Source organism: Labeo rohita, chromosome 17 (genome assembly GCF_022985175.1).
Source record: "Labeo rohita strain BAU-BD-2019 chromosome 17, IGBB_LRoh.1.0, whole genome shotgun sequence".
Taxonomy (NCBI): Eukaryota; Metazoa; Chordata; class Actinopteri; order Cypriniformes; family Cyprinidae; genus Labeo; species Labeo rohita.
In genome coordinates this window covers 11360367-11388005 of record NC_066885.1, presented here as the reverse complement: position 1 = coordinate 11388005, position 27639 = coordinate 11360367, and the positions used below count along the sequence as shown (strand labels likewise).

Here is a 27639-nt window from a genome sequence, read left to right as displayed (position 1 = left end):
TTGTTTCATTTTATTTTTATTTTTAGGCTTACACTTTCCAAATTTGAAGGAATAGGTCATCCAAAAATGAAAATTCTGTCATTAAATACACACCCTTATGTTGTTCCAAACCTGTAAGACCTTCGCTCATCTTCGGAACACAAATGAAGATATTTTCGATGAAATCTAAGGGCTTTCTGACCCTGCATAGACAGAAACACAACTGTTGCTGACATCAAAGATTCAACCGTAATTTTATGAAGCTACAAAAATACTTTTTGTGTGCAAAGAAAACAAAAATAATGACTTTATTCAACAATTTTCTACACTGGAACGCCGACGACTTCTGCGTCAGCAGCACATGCATGCAATGTGTTACTCTTGTGAATGCACGTTGAAGACTGCCACGGAAGAGAAGAAATTGTTCAGTGAAGTTGTTATTTTTGTCTTCTTTGCGCACAAAAAGTATTCTGGTAGCTTCATAAAATTACGGTTGAACCACTGATGTCACATGGACTATTTTACCTTTTTTGGGTCTTTGTAGTCACATTGCCGCAGGGTTAAAAAGCTCTCGGATTTCATAAAAAAATATCTTAATTTGTGTTTAGAAGATAAACAAAGATCTTACAGGTATGGAACAACATGAAGGTGAGTAATTAATGACAGAATTTTCATTTTTGGGTAAACTATCCCTTTAAATATGAGAAAGGCAGAATTTTATTTTTACCTTGATAATTTGCAGCAGTATTTTGTCATGCTGCATCGCTGAAGAAGTAGCTTATTACTGAGCTACTGTCATACTGTTAGAAAAAGGTTGTTGTTTTTCACCAACATGACAACTGTCATGTTGCTTTAGGCAATTTGTGACTGTAAGTGTGTTATAAGTTGCTGCTTTGCCTAAAAGTACATATCAAATGCCAGAATACACAATATCAGTATCTAAAACATGTTTTTGACCTCACCTTTAAATAAATGAAGACTTAGTAAGATGTGAACTTAAGATTAGTTACCTTTCACTCCCATTATGCATATTATCCTCCCAGAATTCAGTATGCCAAGGTGTCACGCATACAAGCTGTTTGTTTTAATCCATGCCAAAAACCTTTCTGAACATGTTATGCATAATCAACAGTTTATAACAAATTGTCAATGTTTTTTGTGCTGTCCATGACCTAGAGCAAACATTATGATATTTGCCATCAAATATACTGACGAAAATCAAACAGGCAACAGTTGGTGGAGAGCAACCTCAAAGTGCCCTTGTGCATATGTTCGCCGAGGCCTCTGAGAACTGTAAGTTAATTTCTGATACGGAGCTTCTTCGGTGGTTGGGTAAAACGGCTGGTCTGATTGACTATTGTTGAAGTTAAGAGACAGGGGGCATTGAGTATTTTATCATCTTTTTACAGACAACAGCACTCGCAAACCGAATGTTTGGGAAATTACAATTACTTTTAATCCTCCAAGTTCAGCCAGGCAATTTTCTTTTTGAGGAATTATTCCTATTTCTTGCAGAATTCTCAGGTGTCCCCTCAACTTTTTAAAAGACAGATACCCACGGTTTATTGGCAGGAGTTATTCATTTAATAAGGGTTAGTTTCAGAAGCACTTGTATAAATCATTTAGTTGGAATTAAGTCCTTTCATCCACTCTTGAGATTAGCAAGCCATTAATGAATTATTTGAAAGAAAATATGAAAAACTTCAATGCAAACACGAATAGCATAACCAAAGAGAAAAGTTGAAAGCCCGTAAGAATTTTTGACCAAATTTGACATTATCTTGACATGCAGACTTCAAATTTCTCTCATTTGTTCCCTTTTTCCTTTGGAGATACAGTTTTTTATTTTTCATTCTGTTATTGTCTTGTAATGCCATTGAACAGATTGTGTGACTGTCTGAGATGGTTTGAATCACATTTACAACTCAGAAAAACACATAATTTAAACATGCTGGACCAAATAAGGAACATCTAGAAAACATTTAAGCCCTATTTTAGATGTCATGGCTAATCATAAATCATTGGAAAATACAATAGGGGAGACCAGAGCTAGTCATACACTTTTTTTATATATCTCAAGATAAGTGCTTTATTTTTAAGCTGTTAAACATTTTCACGCTGCATATACAGGTAAAGTCAAAATTCACATACACCTAGCAGAATCTGCTGTAAAATGCTAATTATTTGATCAAAATAAGAGGGATAATTTTTTATTTAATACTGATCTGAATGAGTTATTCAGAACATTCAAACGCTCACTGATGCTCCAGAAGGAAACAATGCATTAAGAGCTGGGGGGTAAACACTTTTTGAAATTGAGGACCAAGGAAAATCTAACTTTTTTTTGTCCTCTGGGAAACATGTAAGTTAAAAAAAAAAATAAAAAATACAATATTTAGGCAATATAAGATAAATGTACAGATCTTCATTCTGTTCAGAAGTTTACACCCCTGGCTCTTAATGCATTGTTTTTCCTTCTGGAGCATCGGTGAGTGTTTGAACCTTCAGTAATAGTTGCATATGAGTCCCTCAGTTGTCCTCAGTGTGAAAAGATGGATCTCAAAATCATAGTCATTGTTGGAAATGGTTCAAATACACAAAAATGCAGAAAAACAAAAGAACTTGTGGGATCTGAAGGTTTTTTTCTGAAGAACAGCGAGCAATTTAACTCAAGAACAAAAAAAACAAAAAACAAAACAGCTTCAGGTAACAACAGTATTAAGAATCAAGTGTATGTAAACTGGGGACATGGGGACATTTTTTTTTATTTACCTATTATTTTCTCTTGTGGATTATATATAAACATCTTTTATGTGAAATATCTTATTCCAGTCAGTACTAAATGAGCATAACATAAATAACATGCATTTTGTATGATCTCTCTTATTTTGGTAAAATAATGTTTTGCAGATTCTGCAAAGTGTATGTAAACTTTTGACCTCATATTTCTCATTTTAACTGAGCTTAACTTCTGTTGTTCTAAAATAACTAGAACTGAAATAAATATGAATAAAGATTACCACAAAAGACCACAAAAAAACTAATATGACAAAAACAAAATTACTATAATTAAACTTAAAGGGGTCATCGGATGCGAAGTTCACTTTTACATGTTGTTTGAACATTAATGTGTGTTGGCAGTGTATGTACAAATCTACCCTATAATGATAAAAAGCCATGCAGTGGTTTTTAATTAATCTGTAAAAATAATATCCCCTTTTTCAAATCGAGCCATTCTCAGATGCCTGTTGGTGTGGCGTCACACAGACAGAGGCCGCTCTCACGATAGTTGACTGACATGAGGGTCTTACCTCAGACCCACCTGAAATCAGCTGTAACAGTCCGACCTCCATTGTGTCAATGCCGGAGCAGGGATGTAAGTTGGACAAGAATATCTCAGACTGAGCGATTGAGGTGTTGTGTTGCTGGATGTAATAATGAACATAGTGGTCATCATTTACTCCCGACATCTGAGCCGCTGAAGATGCAGTGGTACACTTTGTTTGTGAAGGGAATGTGCCTCCCGATCTACATATATCCGTCTATGTTTGCGCAAATCATTTGTGATCCAGCTTCACCTACAGCAGAAGTGAGTATAAGGGTTTTTTATGAATCTTTGCAATCACCTTTCCTAATAATGTGCTAGTTTGCAAGTTTAGCGGCTACACATGGCTAAACGCGGTTAAAGTAAACAGGCTCGTCTCTCCACATAGAGAAGAGAGGGGCCGGGCAAGCAGAGCTCATTTGCATTTAAAGGAACAATCCATCAGAATGGGTTGATTTTTGCAGAGCTCATTTTGACAAGGTAAGAAGGGTGTTGTTTTACACAACCATTTAAATTTTTAACCAAAGTATATTATAGACTTTTCTTTAAGACCCTAAAGAATCATAAAACTTGTGGAAAATTGGCATCCGATGACCCTTTTAACTAAAAATAAAATGAAAACATAAAAAAACGAATTAAAAATATTAAACTATAATAGTAGATGTATTGATAATAAAATAATATTATAGACTTCTCAGTACATAAACAGTAAAACTATTATCAAACACAAAACATATTTGTGTATATGTGTAAAGCATAATCCACAATAATGTTTTGCCAAAAAAATTCTTAGAATTTTTAGAATTAATTAAATTACAAATAAATGATTTCATATTATGCTAAATTGTATAAAACTGTCAACATATGAAATATGTGACAACTACCTGATGTTGATGCAAAAATTTAACACTTTTAACTTACAGTATGTGAGATAATTATTAGAAATAATTTCCCCTTGTTTAATTTGCGAATTGCTAATGCATAAATGTCATAAAGAAAAATCTCTGGTATCTGAAGTACTTACATGAGCTGAGAAATCTGCAGTGACTGACGTCTTGAACTGTACATGCCATTGCACATTCATTCTGCTGCCCACCAGGATCTCTTTCAGAGCGCCCGATTTCCCTGCAGTGGAGCTCATACCACTGGCGTGATATCTGTGGAACCAGAAGGCACCTGAAGTCTCTCCAGCCAGGCCCTGGATCAAAGTCAGCTGACCCGTTCCAAATGCACCCCTGAACCATGCATCAAAATAGCGCCGCAGCCAGTAGCTCAGTGGGCATGGGGCTCGGGCCGCGGGTTGGCCTGTGCCAGTGCAGGCCTGGGTGAACACGTCAGATTGATTTATGTGACGTGTGGCCCACCCTGACCCCTGTTTGTGGGCAAGCCGGCTGAATCGTCTCCCCTGGCTGGTGTCCACCTGTTCTCTGGTCTGAAATATCCTTCTTCGCACTGGGCAGGGCTGACGCCGGCAGCTCCAGGGTCACTGATCACTATTCAGATTAGGAGTGTAAGTTGAGGTTAGAGAATGTGCATGAGGTATTTCTTGATTCTATCAGGAGGATATTAACAAAGTAGAATGACCACAGGAAAGCGCTGTTCTAGCCTTTCACTAGCAACTATCTTGAGATGCGTCAAATAATTGCTCAAAAATAGTTACGCACTGATAACTGTCACTTCTATGCTGAAATAATAGCAAACATATGTTGCTTCTACTTAATCTCATCAGAATGGTAATCATTTTCTATTGCAGAGTGTTTAATTATGACATCTACCAGCTTGCAGTGTTATTTCAGTATATATATACCTTTCAAAAGTTTGGAAACATGATTTTTAAACGTCTTTAATGACTCATCAAGGCTGCAGTTATGTGCTCAAAAATACAGTACAAACGGTAATATTATGAAATAGTATTACAATTCAAAATAACGGTTTTCTGTATGAATATATTCTTTATAAATATAATAAATAAATGATCAAAGCTGAATTTTCAGCAGCATTACTTCAGTCTTCAGTGTTACATGATCCTTCGGATATCATTTTAATATGCTGATTTGGTTCTCAGTTTTTATTGGTGCTCAATTATTAATAATGCAGTATACTGCAGTATATATTTGTTTATATAATACTATTGTATTTTTTCATATTTTTAATTAGCTTTTATTTTTGTTTTCTGTTCTAATTTTAGTTAGTAATTTTATCTGTATGTCATTTTTGTTTTTTCTAAATATATTTTTGTATCTTTGTTTAATTTTTATTATAGTTTTTAGTACTTCAACTTAAAATATTAGTTCATTCCATAATTTACTTACCCCCATGTCATCCAATATGTTCATGTCTTTTTTTCTTCAATCAAAAGGAAATTAAGGTTTTTAAGAAAACATTCCAGGTTTTTTTCCATATAGTAGACTTTAATGGGCACCAGCGGGTTAAAGATCCAAATTGCAGTATCAATGCTCTCACGTGCATTTAAACTACATTTTGGACGTTCAAACTTGCGGGCACCATTAAAGTCCACTATACAGAGATAATTCCTGAAATGTTTCCCTCAAAAAAACATTTTTTTTTTTACGACTGAAGAAAGAAAGGCATCCGATGACAGTACATTATCTGTAATCTTTTTTTTTTTTTGGAAGTAAACTACTCCTTTAGTTTAATGGTTTGCATGCATTTGTAAAAAAAATAGAAATTATTTTATAGCAATGTATACTTTAATTGCAGCACCTAACCCCACCCCTACCCTAAACCTACCCACTTCTGAACAATATAAAACACATAACAGGCAAATAAAAGCACAGTCAAAAACTGACCATAAATAAAACAGTATAAATGTATGTATGATGTAGGATGACGTAAGGCTTCTTCTGGTGGCAATTTTTGAATTTGCAAAAAGACTGTACTCAGGCTGAGCTTTACAGTGAATGGATATGGTGATTGCACAGCATAAGTAGAAATTCTCCTAACTAAACTAGATTTTTAGTACTGTAACCGTTGTGCATTTGCTTTCAAAATAGTGTAGCCAGTAACAAGCTATTTTTTCCAACAAGTACGCATTTCAAAACACGCTGTTTGCACATTACAGCCAAGCAAGGAAAGGCAACTGTTATTATGTAGCATTGAAAATTCAAAAGCAAATCAAGTTGTTTGAAAAATAAAACAACATGGCATTTTAGGTTTTTGTAGTAGTTTAGCAGCTTTTTTCAAAAGTGTATCTTATAGAACGGAAAGCTACTGTTTTAAACCACAACAAACAGCCTTTGTGCAGAAAACCTGAAAGCCTCAATCCACACATTTGGAGAAAAAAATAGCTTTAAATAATTTGTGGTAATGCTTATACCGTGATTAACTCTTCACTTCAACATTGTCTGTCTGGCTTGGCATGATTAGTATCAGTGTCATGTCCTTGTAAAAGTTTGCAGAGGATGAGAAAGTTGAGACAGTTATGAAACCTTGCTCAGGGCCGGCCTCCTCAGCAGGGGTTATAATTAGGTTGTCTTAGAGTTCCACCAGATTGTCCAAGTGGAAAAACGATGAAATTGAGAGAATCGTTGGCCATCGATACCCAATTATAAGACTGGGACACCAGTACTTTTAAATTCTTTCACAGCACGACAATCCCAGCGATCTGATGTTTTGATCCTCGGCACGCTGCTCGCACATGTACGATCAACCGAGAGGAACACATTAACAGTCTACTAGATACGTCAAGGCAATAAAAGAAATGTAATGAACTTAATGCTTCCCATAAAGCCACATTAAATCCACTGCAAAAAATTCCAATGAAGGTCTCGTGATTATCCGCTGCAGTTTTTTTTCAATCGTACACAGATGTACCGTGATGGCCTTCTGAATTTATGTTTTGTTTTATTTGACTAAAATCAAAGGCTTATTAAGCCATGACATATTGTTAAAATATTGTTGTAATTTATAAATATTTAAAAAATTATATTGAAGAAGAATATTTTAGATTTTGTAATCAGTCCATCGTTTTATACTAGTGGCATCAGATCAGTTGTGGACATCTGAAAGTAGCATATCAGCAATTTCTACTTTATTTGATCTCATATTTCGCGATTTAGTGTTATTTTTGTAGTTTTGATTATTTTCTCATTCATTTTATACTGTTTCCTTTTCCTCTTCAAAGAAATAACCATTGATGTGTTTATATATTGCATGTCCTCCATAATTTCATGATGTATATTGATGTATTAGGAACTCTTATGACAAATTACATCTTTTGACTTTCTGACTGGCTGTGCTTCCTCCTGGTTAACTGACATGTTCTTACTTCCCATCATTTTAATTCTTATCATAATTTGCGAGAACATCCTTTTTCAGGGTGCCATTACTCATGTCGAAACCGGTTGTTAAATGCGTTAAGATATGATCGTGTCCTGTCAAGGACCGCTTCAAATTAGACATTTCTTTTGAATTGGATATTTCTTGATGGCCTAAATTTTAATGAACGGCACCCCTCTCATGTTTGGGGTTTGATATGAAATGGTGCATTGGCGTCCTTGATCTCCTGCAGTCATCCTCGAGGTGTTCTCTAATATGGCTGAGAGTGACATGCCTCGACAGTTAGCATTTGCACATCAATAAGGCAATGCAGAGCTTTGACCCAATTACAGGGCTGGAGATCAGTGAGGCTGGAGCTCCGGTGGGCTCGGCTGGGGAGCCTCACGCTCAGCTTGGCAGGGTCACGGGGAGCCGGGTCACTCCGTCGGCTCTCGGCTCTCAGTCTTGGGGTCAGTCGGTGGTCAGGAGATGAGAGAAAGCGCTGCCTTTAGCCTTTGAGTGCTGTCATCTTTGTCTCTTATCTTCTTCTCTTCATCTGCCTCTTTCTCACAGACACATGCACACGTCTCATCTGCTGCTGAATATTGGGCCTCTCGCCTTTACACACACACCAGGGTATTTTCTGTGAAGAGGTAAAAGATGCAGTGCCTTTTCAATATATATATATATATATATAATGGTATATACTACCAATCAGAAGCCTGCATTTATTTAATTCAAAGTACAGTAAAAACAGTAACATTCTGAAATGTTTTTACTATTTAAAATAACTGTTTTCTATTTGAATATATTTTAACATGTAATTTATTTCTGTGATCAAAGCTAAATTTTCAGCATCATTACTCCAGTCTTCAGTGTCACATGATCCTTCGGAAATCATTCTAATATGCTGATTTGCTGTTTAAGTAATTAACTCCTTAATTTGTTTTTATTATTATTAGTATTTAAAACAGTTAAGTATGTTTTCTCAGGATTCTTTGATTAATAGAAATAGCATTTATCTGAAATAAAAAGCCTTTGTAACATTTTACACGATACCATTCAAAAGCTTGGAGTCAGTATATTTATTAATTTATTTCGCAAGGATGCTTTAAATTGATCAAAAGTGATGCTAAAGACATTTATAATGTTACAAAAAAAATCTATTTCAGATAAATGCTGTTCTTCTGAACTTTCTATTTATCAAAGAAACCTGAAAAAATTCTACTCAGCTGTTTTTAACAAAATAATAATAATAAATATTTTTTGAGCAGCATATCAGAATATTAGAATGATTTCTGTAGGATCATGTGACTGGAATAATGATGCTAAAAATTCATTTTTAAATCACAGGAATAAATTACAATTTAAAATATATTCAGATAGAAAACAGCTATTTTAAATAGCAAAAATATTTAAAAAATGTTACTGTTTTTGCCGTACTTTGGATCAAATAAATGCTTCTTTAAAAAACATTGAAATATTATGATAGTAGTTTTAATACACAGTGTATATATAATAAATGTTAATTTTTATATGTAATTATTATTGCTGTTTTTTGACATATTTCTGTATGTATTTTCAGAAAACAAACACATATATATAAATATTGTATATGTAATGCAATTTGTATATAATGTATGTTTTTGTTTTAACAAATAGCATACATAGTAAATATAGTATTAAATATTGTATATGCAATATATACACACGCACACACATACATACATATGTATCAAACTGAACTGGAATATGAACTAAAACACTCAGGCTCTCATGCATTTTGCCTCATCATTCGGAAGTCCACCAAATGCCACTGACACACACACACACACATTACACTCGTCATGCTGAGAAGTGACCTGTCAGTCAGCCCATTCCCACAATCCTTCACCTCAGAGAGGAGTGGAGGAAGACTTCTCTCGGTTCCATGCCTTGTTAGATCTATCATCCCTTTAATTAATAGTGTTTTTACGGCAGCGTCTGAACTGTGTCATTTCCATTATTGGAAAACCCAACGCGATTAATGAATAATTTTCATTTTTGATCCATTATATCATGCCAGTTGATCTCTTTTCCGCGCGGCTGAATGATAGCGTCGTTTTCTGCCCCTCGATCAAATTTAATTTGGCCCTCTATTATATTACAGTGTTGCGACTGAAGTGTCAATTTTTGTCAGGCAATTAGAAGCTATAACCTGTGAAGCTAAGTTTGATAGGCATTGTAATTGGATTGTTTCAGCAATAGCTTGAAACGCTTATAGCTCTTTTTTCCTCCCGTTTCCACCCTTTTTCACTCCTTCCTGGCTTCTAAAAGCAACTATTCCTATATGAGTAACTTCAGAACAAACAAAAGATGGTGGTCTAAAGAGGGAAGCTAAGAGTGCTTGCCTGGCAGAAACTCCCCCTCTTTGCCGCTTTTCCGATTTGCATGGATTTGCAGTACGTCTTTTTCTGCTACTGTGGTAGATGTTTGTCTATTCATCTTGACCCTGCAAGAAAAGCACAGTGCTACATTTAAAGCTCTTTCTAGCAAAACTGTGGCCTTTGTGGGCCGTGACATGGATATAGAGATTTCTATAGAAAAAGAAAAGTAAAAACTTTAAGTAAAAGAAAAAAAAGTTAAAGTAGCAGTAACTTCACTGAAGATGAGATGTTAATAAATAAAAACAAAACTTATATATAATGTATCTTTCAGCAAAATTAAACACCCCTTTTTACAAAACCGAGTCAAATTAGTAGCTACAGGGAGTCGAATTATTTCTGTGAGTCTGTTCATTAACTGTCCAAACCAACAGATTTTTAAATATCATAATTGTTGTTTTAACCATGTGCGATTTGACATTATCGGGTATATTGCAAAAAGCAAACAAAACACATCTAGAGTGCATGCATTATGTTACATTATAGGAGCAGTTAAAGTGCCTACTTTCACGGCATGATTCAGTTTATTAAAATGCATTTAGAATGATCGCAAAATTCAAGATGTGGAGGAAGAAAATGTATATATTTATATTTCATATAGTTAATAAATATCACACGAAGAGTGGCGTTTTTTTCAAAACTCATGACTACAAATGTGATATTGCTTTTATATAACAGTTCAATAAACAAGAAATCGTAGTTAAAACACTTACGTTTCAGACAGTATTTTTCATGTTTTTTGCTCAATTTCGCCAACAAAAATCATTCAAACACAGCCACAGTACTGTTTTGCGTCTCTGAGCAACATGACGAAGTTTCGTTCCTAAATGAATCAACCGTTTAAAAGATTCGGTTCAATCGCAATGACTCACTAAAAAAACATCGACTTGCTGCCACCTACTGGCGGTTTCAATTTCACATTCAAAGTATATTTTTATTTGTAATATAATTTCAAATATCAGATTTCAACGTTTTAATGTTTAAAATATCACAACATAATGTATGCATTTGTAACTGCAGGTTAAAGCATTCCATGTCCCTCTAAGCTGTATTAACATGTGTAAATACATCTAAATGCCACTTCATATGCAGCTTCTGCAAAGATGAATTTTGTTAATACTGATTTAATTTGTTTGGTAACAGCCTAAATTTATTATTATTATAATAGGGGTTATGCGCAACACACTTCCTTATTCTGCTAACCAGGTCTTGTTGCTTCCAGTTCACACGTTTTGCATATGCCTAACCACAATATGAAGCTGTTTTACTTAAGATTCCTTTAAAGTAGACACTAAAGATGATCATAACCAATGTCCATCACATATGTGGATTGATATATCATTTTTTATTCTTTTCACTAACATTTATATATAAAATTTGAATAAAACGTCAACAATAAAAACAGCTAGCTAATTTAACTGATTACCTTTAAAGTCAGTTGATATCGCCATCATTTAATACTGCTATTACAGAGGTCATCGGATATGATGAAGTTGATATGATTCTTTAGGGTCTTAATGAAAAGTCTATAACTTTCTTTGGTTAAAATTTCTCAATGATAGTGTAAAAAACACCTTTTTTACCTTGCCAAAATCAGCTCTACAACAATCTACCTATTCTGGTCGATGTTGCTTTAAATTTTAATGAGCTCTGCTCGCCCCACCCCTCTCTTCTCTCTGTGGAGTGACGAGCCTGTTTACTTTAGCCGCGATAGCTGCTAAACTTGCTAACTAGCACGTTATTAAGAAAGGCGATTGCAAAGATTCATTAAAAAACCCCTTATACTCTGCTGTAAGTGAAGCTGGATCACAAATGATTCACGAGAATATATGTAGATCGGGAGGCGCATTCCCATCACAAACAAAAGTCATCCACTGCGTCTTCAGCAGCTCAGATGTCGTAAATGACGACTGCTGTGTTCATTATTACATCCAACAACACAACACCTCAATCGCTTAGAAGCCATTCTTGTCTACATCCCTGTTCCGGCATCAAAACAATTGCGATCGAACTGTTACAGCTCATTCAAGGCAGCTCTAAGGTAAGACATCAATCAGCTATCGTGGGAGTGGCCTCTGTCGGTGTGTCGTCACACAGACAAGATGCTGGGTATGGCTTGATTTGAAAAAGGGGAAATTGTTTTTACAGATTAATTAAAAACCACTGGGTGGATTTTTATCATTGTAAGGTGGTTGTGTACACACACTGCCAACACACATTTACGTTTAAACAACGTAAAAGTGAAGTTTGCATCCGATGACCCCTTTAATACGTTCTCTGATAAGCGGTAGCGATGAGACCTGCTTTCCGGGTTTGGTGAGGTGACACGAAAATCTCTCAATATATACCCAAATGACTGATTAAATGTAAGAATTTGACTCAAAAGATGATACACACTTTTAGAAAATATGGCTTTATAAAGGTAAAAATGCCCATAAAAGGTTCAGGAGTCAGCACACTAATCCTTATAAGCACAATAGTCTTTGACAATAACAAACACAGCAAAATATTGCCTAATTATCGTTGTCGATAAAATCCCAGAAAATATCGAGATATTATTCTGGCAATATCGCATACACCTCTATGACGAACCGATTTTCTAGAATAAATCAGACCGTTTTAGCGTTACAGCGCTACGTAGGGAACTATTCAGAACGAACCAATTCACTAGAATGAATCGAACCTTTCAGCGCTACATAGGCGGCGAAACCATCTCGGACGAATCGATTCGCTAGAACGATTCTTCTAGCTCTGCATAGCAGATGGAACCATTTTGGATGAACTGATTCGCTGGAATAAATCGGACTTTACGACGACACGTGTGTGAAAGAGAGAGAGGGGTTCGTCTGGTTGAGTACGTTTAATTATTTTTTCAGCTCAGATGTTAAAAACAGCGATGTAGCGCTTGTTTTTGCTAAACCGCGACTCGTGTTTAGAAAATAGGTGAGCCCCTCAGGAAAATTACCCATGTTTTTACTACAAATAAAACCAAAAGCCATGGTAACCACAAATTAACCATAGTTTTGCTACACAAACCATAGTTTAGCTGTCTTGCTACTAAAAAAAAATGTCTTTCCTAACACTTGTTCCGATTATTAAAAATGTTTATATTGGACAGTCAGCATAAACTAAGTAAGTATCAGCATTTTCACTGTGGATCTCTACAAACAATTTATTTCCACCATGTTTAGTAGCCTATGTTTACAAGTGGACAAAATGGTCACACGTCATATGTGACCCTGGACCACAAAACCAGTCATAAGGGTCCATTTTTCAAAATTGAGATTTGTACATCATCTGAAACCTGAATAAATAAGCTTTCCATTAATGTATGGTTTGTTAGGATTGAACAATATTTGTTCGAGATACAACTATATGAATATGTGGAATCTAAGGGTTCAAACAAATCAAAATACTGAGAAAATAGCCTTTAAAATTGTCCAAATGAAGTTCTTAATAATGCACATTACTAATCAAAAATTAAGTTTTGATGTATTTACAGTAGGAATTTGACAAAATATCTTCTAGGAACATGATCTTTACTCAATTTCCTAATGATTTTTGGCGTAAAAGAAAAATCAATAATTTTGACCCATACAATGTATTTTTGGCTACTGCTACAAATATAACCCAGCAACTTAAGACTGGTTTTGTGGTCCAGGGTCACATATGTCCATTATTAGTGAGTTTGAGTGCTAAAATGAGGTGTAGAGTTATGTTAGATGAGCTGAAGATATGCAGTGTCTGTGATGAGAGCTGTTAAAAACCTTCGCCAGTGTCGAGTGTTCTGCCCTTTATGGCAAAAAGGAGGGCCTTTTTCAGTCAGAAAGTAAATTAGGCCTCTCATAACGGCCTATTTTTTGTCTCCCTTTCTTTCTCAGCATGACAAGAACTGTGACACGGAGTGTATTGGCCAAATTAATGAGCACTTCCTAGTAGGGCTTCAGAAATGCATTAAAACACTCTTGGAATGAGCCGTGCTCAGATTTTAGCCACAATTCCGTTACATATGTGAGACTTGAGACTCCGTCAAGTGTGTTTTTGCAGACTTGGCTGTAACGGAGAGTCTCCCTCAGTAGCAGCATCCAAACCAGAATGACAAATGCTTTACGATTTGCCCTTTCAGCTGGAAATGCAGGTGTCTTTGTTAGAAATGCACGACGGTCAGAAAAGCTGCTCCTACATGTAATTACCAAAAGATTTTTGGCATACACACCAAATGATTTTTTCCCCCCCTGCTTTCCCCAGGAGTCCCAGTAAACACTTTCCCCTTCCTTCACAGTAGGGGAAGTAAAATTATACATTTGGTAGAATGAATCTGAGATGTGTTTTGTTTTTGTAAAACTCCTAAGTTTTATCCAAGTGATGTCACTTTGCACAGTTCATTTCCGTCGAGTTTGTTTCTGTTAGTTAATCTATAGCCTTCTCCTTCTCCCCAGCAGCACTGCAGGCTTTACTGTAGTTGATACGTCTCTATAGACAGTCATTATTATTCATGCTTTGGCTCATAGAGACATTTGCCTATCAGACAGGCCTGGATTAACATGTGGCTTTTTAGCACCTGGAGCAGAGATGCTCTTCAAGGAGGAGCAGGCATTTGAAGGTGCTCAAAGAGCATCAGGAGACGGGGTGGAAGTCGGTATGATTGTTTGTGCTAGATTTCCCCCCCTCCTTGCTCTCGGAGCACCGGTCCCGTCGCTCCTGGCAACACCCCGGGTGACATGGGCACTGCCGATGCCTCCTGGGACACACTGTGTCACCTCTCAGTGAGGCATCAGGCTTTTGTTTCATGCTAAACCAGAGCTGGATAATAGCGTACGCACGTTGAAAGCAGAAAGAAGAGAATTCAAACAAAATGCGATGAGATTTGTTTACTTAAAATAAATAATAATAATAATTAGAAGGTCAAAGGTCAATCAAATGTGTTTAAATACAAACAGTAGAAAACAAAATGTAATTTTTGCAAAGATAAAACCAGTTTTGTTCTAGTTCAATCATGCTTTTTCACTTTACCTAGTAATATGCAAAGAAAAAAAAACATTTCATGTGATTTTCATATAAGTGATGCTGTAATTGGCAATCTGGATGTGTTTATGTACCTCGCACACACATACGCACTCACCATATCTACCTGATATCAGTCAAACAGGAAATGCCTTGCTTTTCGTGTGCACCTTTTTTGTGCCAGTGGAGGGCAGAATTACATTTCTGAAATTCAATCCGGCAAAGTTGATTAAAATGCAATGAGAACAGCTCTCCTGCTAATGTTGTTGATATCGAGTATAGTTCCTCCACTTTTCCTAAAGGATACACAGCCGTAACAGGCAATAATTCCAGTCGCTCAGATTAAAATACACACCAAGGGCATGCTGATGAGACTGAAGACTCTAAACGTTCGCCGTGTTGTACGTACAGCTTTAAAAAGGGGTATTTGTCTCTTTAAGTACACGTTTAACTGTATAAGTCAGTGATAACTCGCTTAATGCAACTTTGTGTCTTAATTATATGCGATAACGGGAGAGGGGAGATCTTGGCGCCGACATCTCTGACCCCAGAGCGTCTCATTCTCGTGCCGCTCGATGATTTGTTTTTATTTCTGCATTTATCATATACTGACAGATAAACTCCAGACCCAGATCGGTTTGAATCAAAGCGAATTGGAGACTTCTACAGAGCAGTAAATGTCTTTAATGATCCCCAGGCAGCGGAGCAGAGAGGCAGAGTCTGTTTGAGTGGCGTTAAAGGGAAAGATCTGGGCCTCCCCTTAGCGCCTAACCTACTGGCACTTAAGAAGCATGTTGCATTATGCCGCCCTGCATTTGCCACTTGGATCAACCAAATTATCTGACAGGAAAGAGGGAAGGCTCAAAATTGAAATTCCAAGTTGAAGCTTCATTCATTTAAACACGGCAAACCACTTTGTGTATATTCAACTTGTGCCGGTGACATCACTGTAACACTGGGCAGGCCGGGTGTTTATTGGGCGCCTTGAAAACAAATCGTGCCGGAGATCTGGTTGCATGATAATAAATAGAATATGCCAATCAAATTAGGGGTGTGTGTCAGTTTGCACTGTGTGGAGAGCCAGGTTCCAGTGGTGCAAACTGAGCGTATCAATAGCTCATTTTAAAGGTCGCTGGCCTCATTTGTGTATATTTGGTACTGTATGAGTTTTGAATTTTAATGAGAACAGTATTTTTTTTTCCAAAGATTGTTCCGTAAACGTTATGAACACTGGGAAAACATACTGTATGTTTATGCAAATGTAGCCAGGTTGAGGTGACGGCCTGGTAGACAGATAAACTGAAGATTTAATCAGTCCAGAAAACATAATTAGTTAAAACTGGAATAATTTTTGCTATTAAATTCTAACCAGGCATTTAATTTAGGCTAAACCTGCAGCTTTATTATTATTTTTTTTAGTCACTTAATTTAAAAAAATGTGCATTTCTTTTAGATTTTTAAAATGGTTTTTTAAATAATAATAAAAAAAAAACATGCAAAATGGAAAAAAAGAGCTCAAATAATATCTCATTTTAGCTTCTTGACTATTAACATTTTCTGAATGTTAAACTAATCTTTTCACTAATCATTTGTTGTCAAAACAGGCACTTATAATGTTTAATATTTAAATTAAGGTAAAATATGCTATTTTCTTTTTTTGTGTGCGTTTTTAAAAATGATTATATTAATAAAAAATGTCTATTTTATATTTTTTATTTTTTCCAAGTAAAAAAAAAAATCTCCCAAATCACCATGCTAAAAGAGTTGCAAAATAACAATAAATAAATAAAGAAAAGAATCTTAAAAATTAAATAAAAATTTAATTTAATTAAATTAAAAAATAAAGAAAGAAATCTCATATGATATTTAGTTTGACCTCCTTGACATTTTATGAATGTAAAAGATAAAAGATAAAAATGACTTCATTTTAAGGTTCTGGCCCTATTTTGTACCCTATCTGTTTGAAGTGCCATCATGTGTTTTGTCTTTTGGTCTATAAGTTTTAACTTTAAAAAAGAACCCTAAACGTCATTATCAAAGAGTGTGCCATTATAGCCTTTATTTAACATGTTAAATCTCTGCTATTATGAATCTTAAATTAATAAAAAGTGAAATAGTAGCATATTGATGCTTGAGAAAATATTCAATTAGCCCCTCTGTATTATATATTCTCGCATACGATTGCGCTGAGGCTTGTTAAATTGAGATTAATTTAAAATTCACACTTACAGTGTGATCACAGATCAGAGTCTTGTTTTAATTTTCTTACTCTTGGTTACTTCACTGGAGACTTAACAGAGGAGCTCATATTTTTTCAGCATTCTAAATAGACTCATGCCGACTGACTGAACAGCATTTCCAGCTCCTTAAAACAGAAGAAAAAAATCAGTTCGGTCGGCACAGACCTCCATCATATCATATATTATCAGTCTGCACAAAAGTTTACAGTTCATGCATGCTAGGGTATAGTGTTAGTATTTCGTATTATTATTTGGTAAGGACATCCTTTTTTCTTCCCATTTATTCTTGTTCATACATGATCGCTGCTCTTTTGCTTGGAGAAAAATATTTCAAAGACAGTGCAATCAGTCTTACTTTGGCACACATTTCTGAATGGGACTGCATTGATGCTGTTGGTAAATTTGATCTTTGTGTTGCTCCTTCACAGAAGCAACCAAACATGGCACACTTTTATGACATCAGCAGAAGTATGTTAATCTTTCTTTGTGAATTATAACAAGTCGTTTCTTCATTCTGCAAAAGAAGGTGTCTGACGCGTCAGAGTGATGCATGGTTTACTCATGTAAATGTGATCTTACTCGCAGTGGCACGATGACTGATCTCCAGTGCATTCCAGAAAAACAACGGCAGCTCGTTAGAAATGCGTTAAGCACACAGATGTAGCCTTTTGCCAAAGGAGACAGGGAGGGCCTGAGCAGAGCAGCAAAGCCGAAATTGTACAGATTTGTACAAAAAAAAATGTACAGATGAGTGCAAAGGATCTGGCCAAGAGTATGAATTTCCATGTGCTCCTGTCATCATATTCTCATCGTCATTTGCAGTTGATGTAAACCGACATTTTTGCCTGTGAAAAATCCAAGAAGTTTAGCAAAATTAAAACTAACGTAGTGTCTGTGACTTGTCAAATTTTTTTTTTTTTTTGTTAAGTTTGACAGCCTCAGTCCCCATTTGCTTTCATTGTATAGCCAAGAGCAGCTTGGATGTTCTGCTAAACATCTTCTTTTGTTTTCCACAGATATGGGTTCAGTGCAAAATAATGAGTAAATGATAAATATTGAGTAAACCTACAAAAACTACTGTATCATATTTAATATGCACATTTCCGAGGCCTTTAAATTACCAACATCATCAAAACTACTGAAAAACATGTTGTACACAATCTTGTACATTCCTTCCGACTTAAGAAAAAACATGTAAAAATGTGAGTATCAAATATGATAAAGTAGTCTATTGAGAAATGTTTATTTGTACATCTTTCAATCATCACTATATGTGACCCTGGACCACAAAACCAGTCATTAGCGACATTCTTTTGAAATTGAGATTTATACATCATCTGAAAGCTGAATAAATAAATAGGACAGGACAATGTTTGGCCGAGATACAACTATTTGAAAATCTGGAGTCTGAGGGTGCAAAAAAATCTAAATACTGAGAAAATCACCTTTAAAGTTGTCTAAATGAAGTTCTTAGTAATGCACATTACTAATCAGAAAGTAAGTTTTGATACATTTACAGTAGGAAATTTACAAAATATCTTCATTGAACATGATCTTTACTTAATATCCTAATGACTTCTGGCATAGAAGAAAAATCGATAATTTTGACCCATACAATATTTTTTTTTTTTGGCTATTGCTACAAATATACCCATGCTTAAGACTGGTTTTGTGGGCCAGGGTCACATATTGCAATACATTTTGCCCCCACAATACAAACTACAGAGTTTTGATTATAAAACTAGCATTTAAATATGATCTTAAAACATATTTTAAGGAGATAAAGATATGCATTTTATGCAAGTGGTATGTTATACGGTTTTAAAGATCTAATTAGTTTACAATGCAAGCTTTCAAAATGTCAGTCTTACTTTTTATCCCCGGGTCAAAGACGAAAAAGGGTTTAAGCATAAAAACAAAAAGTATAATACTGCTTTAAATTGTTGTTTGTCCAAAAAAATAAATAAAAAAAGTAAACGTTTTCTGTTTAATTTAATTGCATTTTAGTTTTAGTTTTTCTGAGCAAAAAATAAATATCATACATTTTCCCCTAATTTACAGAAGACGCTCACTAAAATGTCATTCAGTGTAACAATCTTCTCAGGCATATTTACATCAAAAATCAATTTATGACATTAAAAGATTAATTACTTTCACCCCAAATACTAATTAGTTTTAATTCCACATTTTTAAAATTTGCCACTATCCTAGGTTTTCCCCATTTGTCATTAAGAATTTTTTACTCATTTAAAACAATAAAATTAAAATAGGCTCTCTTATTCTTTTAGCTATTTTAATATGTATTAGTCAGAATAAGCATGTTGTTTGAATGTTGAATGTTTGCATGTTGTTTTGACATTTTATTCTCCAAAAACTTATTTGAAACCTTAAAAATAGACACTTTACCTAGATTTAATGTGCTTTCTATGATGTAAATTTCTTTTGATGTGGACATCTTAATGTCATTGACCTCCATGTAAATATCAGCATCAATATTTTTGGCTTTTAAATTAATCTGAGTTGTTTTTCCTTCTCGAGTTTGGGCTACATTTTCACTTTTATTATACTATATGGGCACAACCTTTTTTTATCTAAAGGTGACACTAAGGTGAATAAACTGTTCTATTTCAAAAAAATAGATTTATAGGCTTTACAGGGTTAAGCTAAGAACTAATGTACAAGCAGTGTCTCCGAGTCGCCATTCAAATCTGCACCGTCTCCATAATCAAAGTTTCAGCAAAACCTTTTCTCCAGGCTTTAAAGTTCACGCAGAAGCCAGCGATAATTGGCGGGGTTATAGCCGGAGCAGGAAAGTCTCAGATGCACAAAGCAAAGTTTTTCACTCCACTCCAAGCAGTGCATATTCTTGGGGGAAGTGCACTTTCCTAAGCGACACCTTGCGCTATCATAAATGGCTTTGGCACTTTAGAGTGCTTGATATACAGTGGCATCCTGCAATCTATGGCGTGTTTTAGTGGAGATGGGAAAGGGATGGAAGTGGGGGTGAGGCTGGTCCCAGGAGAGGCACCACTTCCCCTTGTTTATGGGGCATCCTAATTGGGACACTGTTGTCAGACAGTCTGATGTGACTTCTAAGGCTCCGTTTCCCTGAGAAGTGTGCGTTTGCGTGTTTGCTTATGTGCACACATGGCGTTCAAACTCTGCTGCCTGCCCTGTGGCTTCCTCTGCTGTTTCCTGCCTGAGCGGCCCAGGCTGCCTGGGCTGGCTCGCCCTCCTCCTCCTCCCCCCCCCTCCTCCGAACACATCTCCGACACCGCGCGAGCGTGGAGGTGCGCCCACCTGTGCTCAGCCCGGCACAAACCCGCAGGTTCGGAGCGCTGGATGGCAGGAACTTCCCGCTGCCACCCCCCTCTTCTCACTCGGCTGCTTCCAGCTGAGGAAGAGTGGGTGAGAACGCCGCCAAACTTTACCTGCTATACCACATTCGTATTTATAGCTTGGTTTTTTTGCGCTACCTGCTTACCGAATGACAGCGATTTTTATCTTGTTCTCGTGCCTGGCAGTGACACAGATACTGTACACACAACATCCCCGCAACATGCAGAGAGGCAAAAGTACATAAACATTCATAAATAGGTCATCTGTGCTTTTTTTTTTTAATGTAAGATTTGGAGTAAAATAGGATATTTGAAACTTCTTGAATTTAAAAAGTAGGGAGGTAATTAGAATTTCAACTCAGAGTTCTGCTACAAAAGGTAGGCTATTTTTATTCTATGAGTATCTTGTTCTTTTATGTTTTTTTATATATATAGTTTTCCATTGCAAGTACGGCTGTTAATTGAATGTGTTAATTGAATAATAAAACATTTCTGTAACACCTCTCATATACAAAATGCAGCTCAAAGCAGTTCAAGGGTGAAAACAAAAAGAAAAACATATTGAATACTTAACTTGGTGTGCTAAAAGAATTAACACATTTATGCATGCCCTCTGACCTGTATATAATTTCTTTCTTTAAACATTTTTCTAGCACTGAAGCAATTCAGGCTTAATGTGCCGCCTTCATGTTTTTTTTGAAAGTTCTGGCAACTACAGCCAAACCACATTTACCAAGAACAGGTACAGAATGAGCACATTTGCTCAAACAGGATGTGTTTTTGCATTCAGTAACAGCTAGATGGTGCTCAACAGAATGGAACCTAATGCAGGCGTCTTGAATTTTTTAAAGTGAACAATCAGGATGTCTTAAAAACGTTGCGCTAATGGCGTAATATTCTGAAAAAAAAGCAAGGTCAAAGAAGCAACACGGCGACCAAAGATATCAACAAGAACAATTCTAAAAGAATACAAGTCATCTAAACGATTAGCTTCTAAAGTCACTTTTTATAACACATACTCAATGATTTATTTGTCTACTCAATGAATTGATCCCTAAAAGATCTTTTTTTGGAGGGTTTTGCCTCTGAATATTGATACATGCAATTAATTGTGATTAATTAGATTAATTAATTGTCATATCATGTAATTAATTCCATCAAAAGTTTTAACAGCCCTAGTTGTAAGAGAACATGTTTAGTTTTGAAGATAACTTTGAGAACTAGGCGCAAATCGGAAAGACAAAACAAAAACAAAGGCAGAAATAAACCACGTTTGGCAGTTGGAAATCAAACAGCTGTGAGAATAGACTGTGTGTGAGAGAAAAATAGGGGTCCACTCTGGGGGTGAAAATGCACCAGTTAACATCCTGTAAACAGGGCCAACAAAGGCGAGATTTGAATAATAGTGCAGAACAGTACATGGAGGTTACCAATTATTTTTGCATAAGCAGTTTGAGATATCTCTCTCTCTCTCCCTCACTCCCTCTGTGTTTAGCATTAAACATCTCTTTCTCCACTCTCTGCTCCTCAAACAGAAATCTTTGAGCACTGCGTAAAGCTTTGTTTTCTGCGATTTGATGGCATTGCAATCCCAGTTGCTTTAAATAATTCATCACGTGTGGATTTGCTTTAAAATAAATTAGATTGTTTTCTTTCAGAACTGACTCTAAAATACTTCTCATCTAAATAAAGCACTATGATAATTTTGACTTTGAAAGTTTTCTTTTTTGCAAGAATCATTTCAGTGTAGTAAATATCAATAGTAAGTCACCACATTATAATCACTTTGTTAACGTACACACGGAAGAATAGAAATAACACATTCACAATTTAAAAACGATCTCAGTTTATTTCACACATTTTATGAAAATGAGAAACAGTAAGCAATTTCATGATAAATAAAGCACTTTATTGACTTAAAATTAGCAGTATTGTTTTAATCACTCACATAATATCTGTATGTTAAAATATTGTTATAAATAAGACATTTCTTCAGTTTATAAAAGCGGCACACTTAAAACACATCTGAAGACAGACAGAGCAGGTATAATCTGTAGTAATATCTACAGCGTATATTTATAGCTCATGTATTTTCCACTTATGCAACTCATTTCTACAGTATGTACTTCACTGGTTTTAAAAATATTAATTCAGATTTTTTTCATTAAAAATGTGAAAATGACTGGCTGAAATCTTCCTGGGTCAAGTCAGTTTAAGTAAAACTCTAGTATATCTGAAGTACTTAAGAGGAAGTGCTGTCTGATTCTGAGAACGTGTTTGTATGTCTGTCCGCCGTCTCTCCGTACTGTACACATCATGTCAAAACTCGTTGTAGGTTGTACACCTCCTGTCTCTTGAGTCACAGTTCACTACTAAAACTCTCCACTTCATTTTGGTGACTCTATTAAGCTAAATTTTGCAAAGCGTGTATTCTTTATTCATAGTGGTCTTAGAAATCACAAGGGTTTCACACTCATGTATAGTTAAGTGTTAATGCAAAATGCTTGTATCAAGCAGCACCCATCATTGTCTCACGAAAACCCTAAAGAATCATGCAATCAAACCCCAGGCAACTGCATGTCAGAAAGCCTCTATTTAAGCACCTGAACCCAAATAAACCAACGGTTTACTTCTTGCTCAAAGGTCTGATGGGGTAAATGAAGTCTCACTTAGAGAGCGAGAGGGAGGAAAAAAACAAAACAAAATAACACCAGGAATGCTTTTTTTCTTTCCTCGGTTCATATAATGACCAACAGCTGTTACACCTGCCATAGTGAAAAAAAATTAATGAATATACATCATAAACATCGATTTGGTTTATTCAAGCATAATTTTAATGAACATCTCAAAGGGAAAGAAAAAAAAGAAAGAAAGAAAGAGAAAGATGTATAAGGCCGAATCAATAAAACTAAACAAATGTTTTCATTACTGAAAAGGTTTCATCACTGTATTTTAATTATACTTTTTGCTTGGTGTTTTATTATAAAACAAGGAATTCAAAAAGAAATTGTTCAAGAAACATCATTTATTTACAGGCAAGCTAGATTCCTAATGCAACTTTAAAAATTAAAACAGTTTCTTGAATTTTGATACTGATCATAGATCATTCGCTGAACACCCATGGCGAATAAAAAATAAATTAGGCCTACTTATTTTCTAAACAATATGCTCGCTGCAACATGTTTCCAAGTAAAGGCTACGGAGAAGTGAACTAAAGTGTGAAGAGCATTATTTTGAAAGAGTAATAAGAGAGAAGTGTTTTGTGCTCGCTTTATTTTTATCTTGCTCGGGAGCTGCGAGAGGAAATGACAGATTGAAGGATTCGGTGGGCGTCTGGTTTTCGCTCGAGTGTCCTGTGTGTAGTTAACACATGCCCACCGTCGCTCCTCACAGAACACCAAATGCCAAACGATTCACTGCTCAAAATGTCCAATAACAACCTGCGAGAAATGTGTCCAAATACGCTCATTTTTATTTCCTAATTACACACTAATTTTGTTCTCATTTTACTTGCTTGACTTAACTTTCTGCAAGACCATTAAAAATGTAATATACTCACTTCTAATGTAATGCACTCATATATAAAATAATTTATACACTTTTTTTTTTTGCTCTTCTCTCATTTTACTTGTCAGTTTTACTTTTTGAAAATGACTGGGTCACATCAACAAGTACCCGTAAACAAATAAACACCAGCCTGTCCCGCAACAACCCCCCATCAGCTAAATAGAAAAAAAAAAAAAACAGTAACAATAGACAATTAAAATCTTATTCCTGGGTTGAGAAATTAAATTTAATGAATGTAGAGCTCTGCAACAACAGATGGTCTTCTTATACAAAATACAAAGATAGATTCCTTGTTTGAAGACTGCCTGATCAAATGCCAGTGGTTATCAATTAGAAGCAGAGTGATGGTTAGTGAGCGGGAACATAAAACACCGTGTCTCCCCCTTCACACACACCCTCTCTACCTTTACAAACACACACGCGCACATTCACAAACATTGCCGTCAACTCATATAGATTATAACGCTATCGCGTGAGAGTAATTGTAAAATCATCCTGCGATATGCAACTTGTGTGTGAGACACTGATCTCTACTTCAACCGGGTCACAAAGTCGCAGGGAAGAGAAATTAAACACACTGTTATTACTGCATGCTGTTGATATGAATATGAAAAGAGACACCTTCAAAAATAAAAAAAAATCTATAATCATTTAGTTTCACAAACCCATCAGATGTGGTGAAAAAATTAGTAGCTTATTAATTATATATGAGGTAAAATAAATAAAAAGAAAAAATGAAAGGAAAAAAAAATTGAGTGATTGAATATGTAAATGAACAAATGAGAGAATGAATACAGAAGGAAATGACCAGAGTCATCTTCATATTTGCAATATGAATCTCAGGCTCCATAAATAGTAATGGAGTGTGGTAATATATACTGCAGCCCAACTGGAGAGAGCAATTAAGAGGCTGCTCAGATTTAGTAGAAATGAAGCTACTCGCAGAAGCCAAGGAGGTAATTGTGAGACAGCCTTGATTGTTTTGTAAGAAGATGCTTTCCCTTTAACTTTTTAAACACTCCGGCATCTACAGAGACTCTGTTTTAATGGAAATAAGTGAGTGTGGAAAAAAAGGTCTAAGTTTTTCTCATTTATTTACTTCCCTAAATGCATTCTTAATCATATAAAAATTAAGGAAATAAGAATAATTAAAAAATGGAAAATTTTAGCACTTTCGGGAACGGCGAGGTCCTCGCGTCATTCTGCTTCAAAGAAAAAAGATAAATGATGATGCCATTAAAAAGTGAACTAATTAAGGAAGGCTTCTTTTAAGAACTCATTAACTGCAACCTCATTTACATAATGATGCATATTAATTAAGTTTTAATGAATCTGAATTTCCACCAAGCCGCTTTTCTTTGGCTGTGGAACAAATTGAACAAATTATTTAAAAGTGTTCTTGAGTCTACTTTTCACACCAAAGGGGAGAGAATGCAATCATTTGTAGAAAATCATATTTTTTTTAGGCAGGCCCATCTGTTATTTTATTTTTTTTTTTTTATGTAATCATTTACCCTTTTTTTTTCTAAACCTGGGAGATTCGTTGCATTTCCACACAAATCACGAGGTTTGTGATCAAGGGTAAAAACACCGGAAAATACTTCTAACGAATTTAAGACATGTAAAAGGAAAAAAAGAAAGAAATATGCGTATGTCCACACAGTCAACAAGTAATGCAAAAGAGTGGCTTTTATTTTTCTCTTACACAGAAGGCTATTTAAACTTTACAGGAGCTTTTTAACAAAAAGAAACTTGTGCGTATAATACATTTAATAAATACTAATACAAAAAACATTAATAGGTTACCTTAAAGACCTCAACGGGACTTTTGTTGCTATCTGTTGCTGCCGTGGTGAAACTGGAACAAGAGAATGCATGTTTAACAGCACCAGCTGCCGCAATTTCAGGTGTTATTGTGGCGTGTGAGTGACTTAACACATGTGCTGCACAAACATCAGTATCATCTCCTTCCTTTCTGCATGCAAAGCTCTCTCTCTCTCTCTCTCTCTCCCTCTCACTCTTTAACACTTAACGCTGCAACGCTACTAGCATAAATCTGGGAATAAGCACAGCCCGTGGGACTGACAGTGCACAAAGTTTGGCGTTTTAGCCTTTTTTTTATTTCGGGGGAGGGAGTGGAGGTGAGAAAGGAAGAAAGAGAGAGAGAGAAAGAGAAATAAAGAAGCTGATGAAAGCCATTGCAGGATGCTTAATGCAAAACTCACTTGCGCCAAATGGAGCGGCGGTGCCTCTCTCTCCCCTCCGTCTCCCAGATGCTGAGCTCCGGATGTGTCTCTGAGGTTAACCTGACACAAGCGACAGCTCCCCTCCCCGTCTGCCCGCCTCGCGCAGCCCCCTCTCGCTCCTTCATCCGTTTCTGGCGCTTTAAAGGAATCACCTTTCTGTGGCGGTAGGATGCCGGGGGTTCTTCTGACAGTGAGCACCTTCCTCAGGGGAGGTCAGGAGTCAGGGATTCAGATGAGGCAAGCTGGCGATGCAGTGTAACTGAAAATGGAAAGCAGATGTTAGTTAATTAGGGAAAATGTGACTGACAAGACTTGAGCGGCAAGGTACACGAGCTAGCCGGCACCGAGCAGCTGTTGTTGCCGACTTCATTGTCAGTCTCGTACACAAGTCACAAGATCCCCACGGTGAAACGCGGCCGCATACGCAGACAATTATCAAAATAGAATTAAGCTTGATTTAATCATACCCATCTCTCCTTTGAGTTTTCGGCCATCGTCGGCCAGCCGCACGCTTTTCTCGCCTCCCTGTTTTCTTCCAGTTCATTTTCTGCATTTATCTCGTCGCTGCGATGCACCCAGGGCTGTGACTCCGCCGAGACTTTCGCTGAGAGGGTGGAGAGACAATAGATGGGGGGAAAAAATTGCAGACAAAATAAAACATTCCTAATGAGCCACACGCAGTAATCTTTCACTTCTCTCTTCTGGAGTAGGAGGACGTGGCGGCGGCGGCGGCGCTGAGATTTTTGGTGAAGCGTCGCAGCGAAGTGAGAACGAAGAGGTGCAGAGCTCATCGCTTCGATTGTCATGGATCCTTGGATGGAAAGACAGATTAATATGCATTAAATGTGACACGGAGGAAATCACGTTCACAAACTGATAGTTAGACTTTCTTTACCTCTGACCTTCTCTTTGGAAACATGAAGAAAGAGTTCACTCAAAAATGAAAATTGTCATCCTTTACTTACTCTTATGATTTCTGTGGAACACAAACTGAGATGTTTAAAAATGTCTCTGTTTTTTCTATACAATTTACATCAAAGAGGTCCAATGTTGCTTTTGACCCCATTGACTTTCACTGTCAGGACAAAAGCAATTGAAACCATTCTTCAAAATGTTTTCTTGTTCTGCAGCAGAAAAAAAGAAAATGAGTAAACGTATCTCAGTGCATTAGATCATACCAAGTAGTGACGTACTGTACAAAAAATGGAACTGCTCAAAACCCTTTTCACATTTCCAGGG

The 27639-nt window shown here is 36.1% G+C and overlaps 1 long non-coding RNA gene across 1 annotated transcript; it reads right to left on the bottom strand.

The window, feature by feature from the left end:
- Nucleotides 1-681: 681 nt before the first annotated feature.
- Nucleotides 682-27639, bottom strand: LOC127179782 (uncharacterized). The gene is made up of 5 exons (XR_007829549.1): nucleotides 26868-27639; nucleotides 26380-26659; nucleotides 25961-26012; nucleotides 4329-8225; nucleotides 682-3557 (listed from the first exon to the last, which is right to left on the bottom strand). It is a non-coding gene; the product is annotated as an uncharacterized LOC127179782 (long non-coding RNA).